Genomic DNA, 13,600 nt, shown 5'->3' on the forward strand with positions numbered 1-13,600 from the left:
AAACTGCACGATGAGACCCTGGTACACCCCGTTTCCTCACTGTTCTCTTCTACTCCTGCCTCCCCAGACCTCACAACCACCCCAAAGACCTCTGCTGATGGCCTAATCTCCCATTCTCTCCTTGTTCAGAGATCTCTGTAGCCCTCCTCTCCTCTCTTCCCATGAAGCCACAACCTCTCCCAGCAGTACCTCCTGCTAAAATGAAACCCTTCCATGCCCATGTTGAGGGACCACCCAAGCTTCCCATCCAGCTCTCCAAAGAGTGCGAATCTATCTCCTCCTGAGAGACGTCCTCCTTGGGCTGGGCAGTTGCAGCCATGGCTTCCACTGTTTACTCCCCAACAGTTCCCATAATCCCCCCTTTAGTCATTCTAGTTGTCACCCGCTGAACACCCCAGACCTGCAAACATCTTTTTCAGGGGTCTCGAACTCGCCACTCCTGACTCCAGTCTCCCCCCATGGAATTTCATTTTTAAGTCCTGACCTTCTGACTTAGAATCAATACTGTGTAGTGCCTTCAAGGCAGAAGAGTGATAGGGACTAGCCACTAGAGAGCAAGTGTCTGAGGCCACCCTTGAACCCAGGACCCACTCTCTCCCCCATCTCTGGGTCCAGCTCTCAGTTCAGTGAGCCTCCTCACTGCCTCTCCCCCAAGGAATTTCTCTATCGACTTCTTCCCCAAAGCACCTAAGATCTCACTTGCACAGGGATCTCCTGGAATCACCTCCAGACTCCCAGAGAACCCCACAACTTCTCCCCAAATGAGGGACTCCGTATACTCCCTGCTGAGCCTCAAGGACTTCTCTGAAACGTTCTCTCTGGTCAGCAGTCCCTAACTTCCCCCTCTTCATTTATCTAGGCACCGAATGATCTGCCTACAGGAGTCTACAAAGTCATGCTGCTGCCATCAGAAGCCCCCAGGAAGTTCCTTGTTCGTGGGTCTCACTCCCCTGCTCACTGCCCAAGAATCCCACAGGATCCCCTCAACTAAGCTCTGCACGGAGCCCCTGCTGAGTACCCATGAGCCCCCGCCACCTCACCCTCTTTATGAGTGCCCCCTCCTGACACCAGGAACATCTCGACATCCTCTGAGGAGCTTCAGTCTCTGCCCCCTAGTAGGCACCCAGAACCCACATGGCCTCTCCTTGGACAGATTGTCCTCTGAATGGGCCCCCAAAGAACCCTACAAACCTCCCTCTCGGGTTCTCTGTGACCCTGTTCTGCCCACATAACAACGACCTATGTCATTCCCCCTTTGAAGGGTCTCTGGACCTCCACCATCGTGATGCCCCAATGCCCCGGTCAACCCAAAGGCTCCCCCCAAGGCATAGCAGTATGGGCTCCATGATGGGCCACTACTCTTGCCTTGGAGGTGACCACACTCACACCTGTACCCCCAATTAGGCTACATAACCTACAACCACGGGGTTTGGGATACCTGTGGCCCCCTGTCATCCTCTCCCTTTCAGTGCTCTCTCCCCTCCCTGAGTTCCCAAGATCTCCCCAAACTGCACCCCTGGGGACCAGGTATCTGCCCCCAATAAGTTTCTATGACTATCCTTAGGAGCTCCCCTTTTCATGAGTCTCCATCAATCACCAGAAATACACAAGAAAACCACAAGCTCTCCCCAACGAGACTCTATAACTATCCCCTCCTGAGGCCCCAGGAATCTGCCTCGCTTCCAGTTGAATGTTTTCAATAACTCCCCACCTGGACTCCCCAAGACTCCCCAACACTTTCCAGCAAGAGTCTCTGCATCTACCCCCTTCTCAGACCCAATGATGCCCCATATCCATCCCTGTGACTCCACCCACGCCCAGGAAACACAACCCCCACAGACTGTGTCAAGGCCTACCACCTGTTGAGATTATACCAATTCCATGTGCTCGTGGGGCTCCCATAACCTCCCTTCGTGACTCATTCTGAACCCCACAACTTCCCGTTTAGGCATCTCAGGATCTGGCCCCTGCTGAGCACCTGTGACATCCTCAGCCTTACCTCTTTCAGGTGTTTCTGCAACTCCCTCCACCAGATGCTCCAAGAACCCTAAAAACCTCCGTCCAGGAGTCCACAAGAGACGGACATCATTCCTCCTTTAGGGGTCTCAGGATGTCCCCCTCCTGCTTCTCCAAGACCCCCAAATCTCTATCCCACCACGTGCCCCCAGGGAATCTTGGAATGATCTTCTGGCTAAGCCCCCATTACCCCCCAAGCCTCTTTCTGTTCAGGGCTCTCTGCATCTGCCTCCTCCAGACTCCCTAAGATACCCCAAAACCTCCTTCCAGCAGTCTCTGTTTCAGCACCCCACCACTCAGAGTACACATGCTCCACTGTGTCCTCCCCCTTTTCAGGAATCTCTGTAACTCCTACTTTCTGGTTCCACAACAATCCAACAGCCCCTTCCTAAGGAAGCTCTGAATCCACATCCTGCTGGGAACCAAGGACCCCAGAAACCTCTCTCTGTTCTTGACTGCATTAGAACCCCAAAATCACCCCCCAAGGAGTTTCTGTGTCAGTATCTCAAGTCAGACTCCCTTTGCCCAAAAGGTGCCCTTGTTCAGGGGCCTCTATAACCCCTCCAGTCTCCCCAAGTCCCCAAAAGGTCTCCCAGAAGAGCATCTCTTTACATCCCTGCTGAGTACAACTTGGACTATGACAACTTCTACCCATTCACAAGTGTCTCTAGGTGTCCTCCCCTGACGCCATAAGTGCTCCCCATAACCCCGCACACCTTCTATAGACCCTCTATATCCTTGGTGGCACACCTATGGCACACGTGCCAGAGTGGTCCCTCAGAGTCCTTTCTGTGGGCACGCCCACTATCACTCCAGCAGAGAGTTAGACAAAGTTCATTTCTAGAAAGCCAGAGGGACACGGGCCAGGTTCTTCCCCTCCCCCTCTCCACATAAACCTGAGGACATCACCTGCTCCTCTAATAGTTTTGCATCACTGATATCACCCCCTGTCAGAGGTTTCTACATGGCTCCAAATCCCACCAGGACAGCACAGCTTCTCCCCAAGGAATTTCTGGATAGAGCACCCATGGCCACACATATGCTAACCCTCTATAGGTGTCTCTATATCTGTCCTCCCTGATTCCCCAGAAACCAAGAGACATTCTGATTAGATCCACAACCTATAACAAGGGAGCCTTGTAATATTCTCCTAGTTGAGCATCCAGGATCTCCAAATATTCCTCTTCATTCACACAGTATTTTCACCTCCAGAATCACCAAGATGCCGAAAAACTTCCTCCCAGAAGTCCGTTTCTTCCTCACCCACTGTGAGTACCCATGATCCACTGTGTCCTCCCCCATTTCAAGAATCTCTCTAACTCCTACTTCCTGTTTCCCCATTAATCCAATAGCCCCTTCCTAAGGAAGCTTGGAACCTACCCTTTGCTGGGAACCTAGGACTACAGGAAACTCTCCTTGTTCTTGACTCTAAGAACTCCAAAATCATCTCCCATGGAGTTTCTGTGTCAGGATCTCAACTCAGACACTCTTTCCCCACAAAATCCAAGTAGTACTCAACTTCCCCGCTCTACTAGTTGCTGTATTTACTCACCCTCTGCTGACCACCTCACATGTCCCCCAACATCTTCTCTCTCTTGTAGGGTCTTTTTAACTCCAACCCCAAATCTCAAGAAAGCCAACAACTTCCCCAAAGGAAGATCAGTGTGTGGCCCATGCTGACTGCTCCCCCCTCCACACGTTCCCCATTCAGGGGTCTCGCTCCTGACACACCACTCGGGACTCCCCAACAACTCGTCCAGCTCTTCCCACGATGTCTCTGGATCTGTCATCTGATGAGCTGCCAAACCCCCATATCCTCTCCCTGTTCAGAGTTCTCTATATCGTCCCCATGTCGAGTCCCCAAGATTCTGAAAAGAAGCCTCCCCCACCCTCCAGGAGACCGTAACTACCCCCTGGCTGAGCACCTATGATCTGCTCTCATATATCTGCCCCCTGCTGTCTCCCCAAGAACCCCAGAACAAAGACACACAGAGGTCTAAATTCTGCTGAGCACCTACTTGGTGGTCAGGCCTACTAGAGGCTTCTCCCTCTTACCTCCTAAGAACACCACAAATCCTCCTCCACAAGTTGCCTACTCCGAACTGCTAAGCGCCTCAAACACTGAGAACCCCTTCCTGTTCAGGGGTCCCTGTAATTCCTCACCCCTGACTCCACAAGCACTCCAAAGGGTGTCTGTATCTCCCACTAGCTGAGCACCTAGCACCCTCCCCCTAGAGCCTCTCTTCCTTCAGGGGGCTCTGAGCAGGGCCCTCCTCACTCAACCAGAACCCCACCCACCCAATAAGGCCTAGCTATTGACCCCACTGAAGAACCCCTTGTTGTTCAGCCCTGTTTGACTCCTCAGGACCCCAGAGACCACAGCAGGCTCATGATGGCCACGGGGTTCTCTTGACAAAGATATCGGCATTGTTTGCCATTCCTTCTCCAGGGACTAAGACAACAGGTGGAGTGTCTGAGACTGGATTTAAATTCGGGTCTCCCTGACTCCAGGCTCTCTGTCCACTTGGGCCTCTTCCCAGCCTCCAAATCCTCCCTTCTCAAGACTTCTCCAACTCTTTGCTTTTGACACCAGAACCCCAAACTTCCCCTGCAGGGCGATCTGCATCTTGCTCCCTGCCAAGCACCTCTGATTTCCATTTCCTCTTCCTGTTCAGGGGTCTCTCCAAATCCCTCGACTCCCCAATAGCCCCCCAGCGTGTCTCCAAATGAGAACCTCTAGAATCTCCCTAGTCAGGGGTCCCTAACTGCCCCCTCCTCATTTACCCAGACACCCAATGACCTACCTACAGAGTCCCTGTGATCCTCCTAATCCTCCACTTTTAAGGGGTCTCTGAAACTTTGCTCTTTGGACACCCCAAGCTTCCCCATCCAAAGAGAAACCGTATGTCACTCCGGCCTCTGCTCCCAAGTCCCCCCCCCAAGAATCCCACAGAATCCCTCCTTGGATCTCAGTAGCTTCCCATCCCCCTGAGGAGTCCCACTGACCTGACCCTCTACCTCCTGCTAGTCATTCTGGCTATGTCACTGGGTCTTCCCCATCCTGGCTCCCCAAGAATCTAGCAGCCTTCTCTAACCAGCCTCTCCTCTCTGCTCAATGACAGGGATTGCCAGTCACTTCATCTCCCTGTTCAGGGGCCTCTGGGAGTTCACCCATACCCAGGAACTACAACTCCCTCATGCAGTATCCAGGCCTACCACCTGTTGAGAATGTACCAACTCCATGTGCTCAAGGGGCTCCCTTAACCCCACCTTCATGACTCACCCCAAACCCCACAACTTCCCCTCAAGGCATCTCAGGATCTGGCCCCTGCTGAGCTCCTGTGACGTCCTCAGCCTTACCTCGTTCAGGGGTCTCTGCAACTCCCTCCACCGGATGCTCCAAGAACCCTAAAAACCTCCCTCCAGGAGTCCACAAGAGACAGACCTCATTCCTCCTTTTAGGGGCCTCAGGGTGCCCCTCCTGCTTCTCTAAGACCCCCAAATCTCTGCAAGGAATGTCATTAGTTATTAACTGGTGAAGCCCCTCCATACTCTTGCCCTGTTCAAAGGAGGAAATAACCCACCACGCCTGCTCCCCCATAACCCGTGACCTGCCACCAGGGAGTCTTGGAATGATCTCCTGGCTGAGCCCCCAGGACCCCCCAAGCCTCTTTCTGTTCAGGCTCTCTGTATTTGCTCCCTCCTGGATTCTCGCGACCTCAGCACAAGGGATAAATTAATTGTCTGCCCCTGGCTGAGCACCTTTATCCCTCTATGTTCTCTCCTTTCAGGGGTCTCTCTAAGTCTCTCCCCCAATGCCTCAACAATTCTGGCACCTCCCCTCAAGGCATCTCTGGTAACCCCCCCACACCCCCGCTGAGCTCCTGCCCAAGTTCAGTAGGCACACTGGCTTCCCATCTTCACACACCAGGATTCCACACATCTTTCTCCCAAGGCACAAAGTCATCACCTGCTGCCAGCCCACCTCCCACCTGGCCTCACCTTGTCCAGGGCTCTCTGCAGCTCCTCCTGACTCCCCAAGACACCCTAACCTGCCCCAGCTTGTGTATCACTGGCCTCCCTGAGCCCTTACTTCCCCACACAATCTCCTGGATCAGAGGCCCCTGTAACTCCCTCCTGACTCCCAAAGAACCCCACAATCTCCAACAAGGAATCTCTGTCCCTAATCTCTGCTGAGCCTCGAAGGCCTCCCCATAATCTTCCCCACTTCAGGGGTCTCTGTAATATCCCACCACCACTCCCTAATGGGTCTCTTCATCTACCCCCTGAGGAGCACCTGTTACCTACCATCTTCTACCTGGATAGAGGCCTCTGTAACTGCCCCTCCTGAATCCCCAAGGCCCCCAAAACCTCCTCCCAGCAGTCTCTATTTCAGCACCCACCAAGCTGAGTACCCATGATCGCCTGTGTCCTCCCACTTTTCCGGAATCTCTGTAAGTACTACTTCCTGGTTCCCCAATAACACAACAGCCCCTTCCCAAGGAAGCTGGGAATCTTCCTCCTACTTGGAACATAGGACCCCAGCAACCGCCCTCTGCTCCTGATTCCATAAGAACCCCAAAATCATCACACAAGGAATTACTGTGTCAGGAGCTCAGCTCAGACCCTTTTCCCCACAAAGCCCTATTGTTTAGGGCCCTCTATTGTCCCACAACAGGCTGCCAAATATGCCCAATCCTTCCTTCACAAGAGCATCTCTGTACATCCCTGCTGAGCACCTCTGAACCCCATCTACTCCAGTGGCCACTAGTCACAGCGACTTCCTCTTACTGACATCACAGGATTCCAGAAATCTATGCCCTCACCCCAACATCAGTTGCTAAACCTACCCCCTGCTCAGCCACTATACCTGCTCCCCATATTATTGTCCTGCTCAGGGGCCTCTAGAACCCCACCTCCTGCTCCCCAATAAACCTACAAACATTGACCTGCTGCTGAACATCCTGGACCATAACCTCTTCCCATTCCTGTGCATGTCTAGCTGTCGTCTCCTGACTCCTAGAGTCCTCCCCATAACCCCCTGCTCCTGCAATAGACCTTCTATATCCTGGGTGGCACACCTAGGGCACACGTGCCAGAGGGGGGGCACTCAGAGTCTTCTCTGTTGGAAAGACCATCATCCCTCCAGCATAGAGTTTGACAAAGTTCATTACTAGAAAGCCAGAAGCAGAGGTCAGGCTATGCTCTCTCCCTCTCCACACTCACCTGAGGACATCACCTGCCGCTCCCAAAGGTTTGCCATCACTGATATCACCCTTTGGTCAGAGTTCTCTGCATGGCTCTACCTACCACAAGAAAGCATAGCTTCTCCTGAAGGAGTCTCTGGATCCAGCACCCATGGATGCCCATATGCTCCCCCTATACAGGGGTCTCATTAACTCTCCTTCCCAATTCCCCAAGAATTCAAAAAACTTCCTCAGTATACTCACGACTTACAACCAAGGAGTCTCCTGGCTGAGCCCCCAAGATCCCCCAATTCTCATTCTGTTCAGGCTCTCTGTACCTGCCCCCTTCAGACTCCCCAAGATGCCCATAATGTCCCCTCAAGAACTCTCTGCATCCACCCCCAACTGGGCATTTATAACTCCTAGGTGTTCTCCCTCTTGGGGGTTCATAAAACTCCCCTTTTACTTTCAGGAAACTCTACAACCTCCCCTCCAAAGAGTGTGTCTACGGCCTGCGGAGCTCCTGGACCCACACAGAACACCCCATTTATCCCTATTACTTGCCCCCTGATGCCCCAGAAATCCAAAAAAAAACCTCTCCCCAAAGAGGTACTCAGAGCATCCTTGGATGAGCTTCTTTGGCCCATATATATCCTCCCTGTTCAGGGCTAAGTCCTCCATTTGACTCCCCCTCAATAGACTCATCACAACCTTCCTCCAGCAGACTTCATATCCTTCCCCTGCTCAGAGTCTCTGTCTCTCCCCCAAGTGGATTCGCAGATATCATTCCACCTCCCACCTGGCCTCTCCTGGTCCAGGGTTCTCTGCAGCTCCTCCTTCCTGACTCCCCAAGACAGCCTAACCTGACCCAGCTTGGGTATCTCTGCCCTCCCTGAGCATGTACTGCCCTACACAATCTCCTGGTTCAGAGACCCCTGTCACTCCCTCCTGACACCCAAAGAAACCCACAATCTACCCCAAGGAATCTCTGTCCCTAATCCCTGCTGAGCCTCGAAGGCCTCCCCATATCTTTCACCACTTCAGACCCCACCACCCCTCCCCCTGAGGAGCACCTGTTACCTACTATCTTCTCCCTGCTCAGAGGCCTCTCTAACTGCCCCTCCCATCTCCCCAACGATCCCCAAAAACTTCCTCCCAGCAGTCTCTGTTTCAGCATCCTCCCCATTTAGATTACCCAAGATCTCTTATGTGCTCCCCTATTACAGGAATCTCTGTAACTCCTACTTCCTGGTCCCCCAATAACCCAACAACCCCTTCCTAAGGAAGCTCTGAACCTACCCCCAGCTGGGAACCAAGGACCCCAGCAACCTCTCTGTGCTACTGACTCCATAAGAATCCCAAAATCATCACAGTAGGAGTTTCTGTGTCTAGATGTCAGCTCTGACACTGTTTCCCAAAATGGTACCCTTGTTACATCCCCAAACCTTCCCCGAGAAGAGCATCTTTGTACATCCCTGCTGAGCACCTTTGAACCCCTTCTCCTCCCAGTGGCTAGTAATCACAATGGCTTCCTCTTGCTGACATCAGAGGATTCCAGAATTCCGCCCCCTCCCCCCACCATTAGTAACTGGACTTACCCCTGCTCAGCCACTATTCCTGCTCCCCATATTCTTGTTCTGATCAGGGGCCTCTAAAACCCCACCTCCTGCTCTCCAACAAACCCGCAAACATTTACCTGCTACTGAATATCCTGAACCATGACAACCTCTCCCCATTCCCCTATGTCTCTAGCTATCCTCTCCTGACTCCTGAAGTCCTCCCCATAACCCCCTGCTCCTGCTATAGACCCTCTACATCCTTAGTGGCACACGCATGGCACACGTGCCAGAGAGGGCAATCAGAGTCCTCTCTGTGAGCTCGCCCATCATCCCTCCAGCAGAGTTTGACAAAGTTCATTACTAGAAAGCCAGAGGGACACAGGCCAGAGTGTTCCCCTCCCCCTCTCCACACTCACCTGAGGACATCACTTGCCCCACGAAAAGGTTTGCCATCACTGATATCATCCCTGGTCAGAGGTCTCTGCATGTTTCCACCTCCCACCAGGACAGCACATATTCTCCCTAAGGAGTCTCTGGATTTGCACCACATTGAGCACCCATGGCCACGCATATGCACCCCCTTTATGGGGGACTCTCTAACTCTCCTTCCTGATTCCCCCCAAGCCCACAAAACTTCCTCAATAGATCCATAACCTGCAACCAGGGAGTCTTAGAATGATTTTCTGGCTAAGCATCCATGATCGTTAAACCTTTTTCCTCTTCAGGCTCTCTGTAACTGCCCCCTCCAGACTCCCCCAGATCCCTAAAATCTCCTCCCAGGTGTCTTTCTTTTAGCCCTTCCCACTCTGAGTACCCATGATCCCTTGTGTCCTCTCCCTTTTCAGGAATCTCTGTAAGTCCTACTTCCTGGTTCTCTAATAACCCAACAGACCCTTCCCAAGGAAGCTCAGAACCTACCCCTTGCTGGTAACCTAGGACCCCAACAACATCTCTCTCTGTTCCTGACTCTAAGAACCCCAAAATCATCACAGAAGGAGTTTCTGTGTCAGAGCTCAGCTCAGACCCTCTTTCCCCACAAGGCTCTCTTGTTCAGGGGCCTCTATAACCCTCCTCCAGACTCCCCAGGATCCTAAAACCTTCCCCCAGTAGAGCATCTCTGTACATCCCTGCTGAGCTCCTCTGAACCCCATCTCTTCCCAGTGGCCAATAGTCACAGTGGCTTCTCTGTCCTGACATCACAGGATTCCAGAATTCCTCCCCCTCCCCCCATCATTTACTGCACTTACCTCCTGCTCAGCCAACATACCTGCTCCCCATATTCTTGCCCTGATCAGGGGCCTATAGTACCCCACCTCTTGCTCCCCAACAAACCCATAACCATTAATCTGCTGTTGGACACCCTGAACCATTGCAACCTCTCCCCATTCACATGTATCTCTAGCTGTTCTCTCCTGACTCCTGATGTCCTTCCCATAACCCCCCTGCAGGAGGCTCTTCACCTTCCCTTCTCATGAGCCCCCAGGCCTGCCCCCTTTCCTTTTCCATGTTTTCAGTTCCCTGGGAATGCCCCTCCTGACTCCCAAGAGACTCACAATCTCCCTCAAGGAATCTCTGTGCCAGTGCCCTTCTGAGCACCTTCCGTGCCATGAGCTCACCAGGTTCAGGGGCTCAGTGGCTTCCCCTCTTTTCTTCCCAGTAATCCCACAACCTCTTCACAAGTCTCTGTATCTACCTGCAGCTGAGCATCCATGACCAGATATCTCCGTAACTCCCCCTTTTTTCCCCAAAGTACCACGAACCCTCAGGACCCCCTGGGATATCTGTGCCTAATCTCTTCCTGGCCTGATGACCCTCTATATCAGTGATGGTGAACCCTTTCGAGACTGAGTGCCTAAACTACAACCCTTATGCCAAATGTGAGCCCCTCCACCTTAGCCCCAGACCGGGGCAGGACAAAGGGCTCCCACTGGGCTACAGGGCAGAGGTGTGGGTGATCAGAGTATTGTCCTGAGGTGGGTGTGGAGAAGGGGAGGGTAGTAGCAGCTATTTCTGGCACCCCTGCCATAGGCTCACCAACCGAGCTCTACATCATGCCCCTGGTCAGAGGTCTCTGCATGTCTCCACCTCCCAACAGACTAGCACAACTTCTCTCCAAGGAGATTCTGGATCCACCCCCTATTGAGCACCCATGGCTACCCATATGTCCCCCCCACAGAGGTCACTGTTACTCCCCTTGCTGAGTCCACCAAAACTCCCCACAACTGCTCAATAACCCATGACCTGTCGCCAGGGAGTCTTGGAATGATCTCCTGGCTGAGCCCACATGACTCCCCAATCTTCTTTCTGTTCAGGCTCTCTATCTGCTCCCTCCTGGATTCTCAACACGTCACCACAGGAGACAAAGTGTCTTCCCCTGGCTGAGCACCTTTATCCCTCCCTATATGTCCTCTCTCTTTCAGGGGTCTCTGTAATCCCCTCCCTCGACACCCCCACAATTCTGCCACCTCCCCTCAAGACATCTCTTGTACCCTCCTCTGCTGAGCTCCTGCCCAAGTTCAGTAGACACACTGGCTTCCCCTCTTCACACACCAGGATTCCACAAGTCCCTCTCCCAGAGCACAAAGTCATCACCTGCTGCCAGCCCACCTCCCACCTGGCCTCTCCTGGTCCAGGGTTCTCTGCAGCTCCTTCCTGACTCCCCAAGACACCCTAATCTGCCCCAGCTTGGCTGTCTCTGCCCTCCCTGAGTACATACTTCCCCACACAATCTCCTGGATCAGAGGCCCCTGTAACTCCCTCCTGACTCCCAAAGAACCCCACAATCTCCCCCATGGAATCTCTGTCCCTAATCCCTGCTGAGCCTCAAAGGACTCCCCCTATCTAACTGCATCTGTTTCTATCTAACGCATCTGTATCTATCTAACTGCCCCCTTCTGACTCCCCAAGAACCCCATAACCTCCCTACACACATCTATACCCTGGTGAGCACCTACAAACCCTAAGTCTTCTCCAAGTTCTGATATCACTGTATATTTCCCTTCCTGAATCCCCTCAAACTCCAAATATCTCCCCTATATTTGCACTCTGCTGAGAATCTATGACGTCCATGTCTTCTGGCTCTTCATTGGTCACAAGAACTACCTACCATTTTCCAAAAACCCTACAACCGTTCCAAAATCATCTGTAAAGAACACCTGCTGATGATATAAATTCCTATTGTCTCCTTGTTCATGGATATCTGTAACTTTCCCCTTCTCACTTCTCAAGAACCCCACAACGTCTCCTAAGAGTCTTGGGATCTACCTCCTGCTAAAATGAAACTCTTTGACATTTCCAGTTTAAGATGGCTGCTGTGTAAAAGGAGGACTCTTACTCTCCTCACCACCAACCAATATAAACTACCTCAAAAGGACAAAAAAACAAGTTCTGATGAACAAAGTGATCCCATAGTAGGGCAAAAACTGGAAAATGAGGGGATGCCCATCAATTGGGGAATGGCTGAACAAATTGTGGTATCTGTTGGTGATGGAATACTATTGTGCTCAAAGGAATAATAAAGTGGAGGAATTCCATGTGAACTGGAACAACCTCCAGGAATTGATGCAGAGTGAGAGGAGCAGAACCAGGAGAACATTGTACACAGAGACTGATACACCATGGTACAATCAAATGTAATAGACTTCTCTACTAGCAGCAATGCAATGATCTAGGACAATTCTGAGGTACTTTTGAGAACGATCACTATCCACATTCATAGAAAGAACTATGGTAATAGAAATGCAGAAGAAAAATATATGATGAATCACATGGGTTGATGGGGATGTGACTGGGGATGTAGACTCTAAACAATCACCCTAATGCAATTATCAATAATATGGAAATAGGTCTTGATCAATGACACAAGTAAAACCCAGTGGAATTGCGAGTTGGCTGTCGGGGTGGGAGGGGTGTATAATAATTATTATTATTTTAAAATACAAAAATTTAAATTCATTTTGAGAGTAATTTTAGGTTAAGAAACATGCTACATCTCCAAATCCAGAAAATGAACTCTTTAGAGAAGGCACCATGAAGATGCCTCCACAAACCACAAGGTGCACCAGGAGATCCAGAGTAAATTTTGGGACATGGTGATGTGAACTGTGTGGGGTTGAATGCTTTTGTTTTGTATGTATACACTTATGCTGGAGGGGACTGCCCCTTAACTGGCTTTTTGTTCTTTTTTCCTTTTATACCTATATTATTATAATTTTAAAGTTGGTTATGTTTACAAGATCCATTGGAGAGACCAGTCTTCCACAGATCTCAGGGGGGAATGTATAATTGAAAATCTGTTACCCTAAGAATGAACTACATTCCCAGGGGCCCAATGACTTCCTGTCATTATGTACTTCCTGTAGATAGGGGATATTAGGTGGGGACATGGAAGGTCCCATCTCTTTACTTCCAGTCCCAGGTTTGCTGGTGGTAAGGCAGGTGTTTGAACTGGCTGACCAGCCATGGGCACATGGTCTTTATTTTGAATCCTCTTTATTCCTTGATTTCTAATGATCTTTAATAAACCTCCATAAAATATAATATTTCTATTAAGAGATTTAATTTTTACAGGGGAGAGGAGGGAAAGAATATGAATCATGTAACCATGGGAAAATATTCTAAATTAATTAATTAAATAAACTTTTTCAATTTAAAAAATTAAACCCTTTGATTCTCTACATCATTCCCCTGTTTAGGGGCCACTGTGATTCCCCATTCAACTTTCTGAGCATCCTACTACTCCTCCCAGAGTCTCTGCATCTATCTCCTCCTGAGAGACTACAATCCCCACATCCTCCTTGGATAAGGGGATTACAATGGCTATTGATTCCTCAAGATTTC

Source organism: Monodelphis domestica, chromosome X (assembly GCF_027887165.1).
Source record: "Monodelphis domestica isolate mMonDom1 chromosome X, mMonDom1.pri, whole genome shotgun sequence".
NCBI lineage: Eukaryota > Metazoa > Chordata > Mammalia > Didelphimorphia > Didelphidae > Monodelphis > Monodelphis domestica.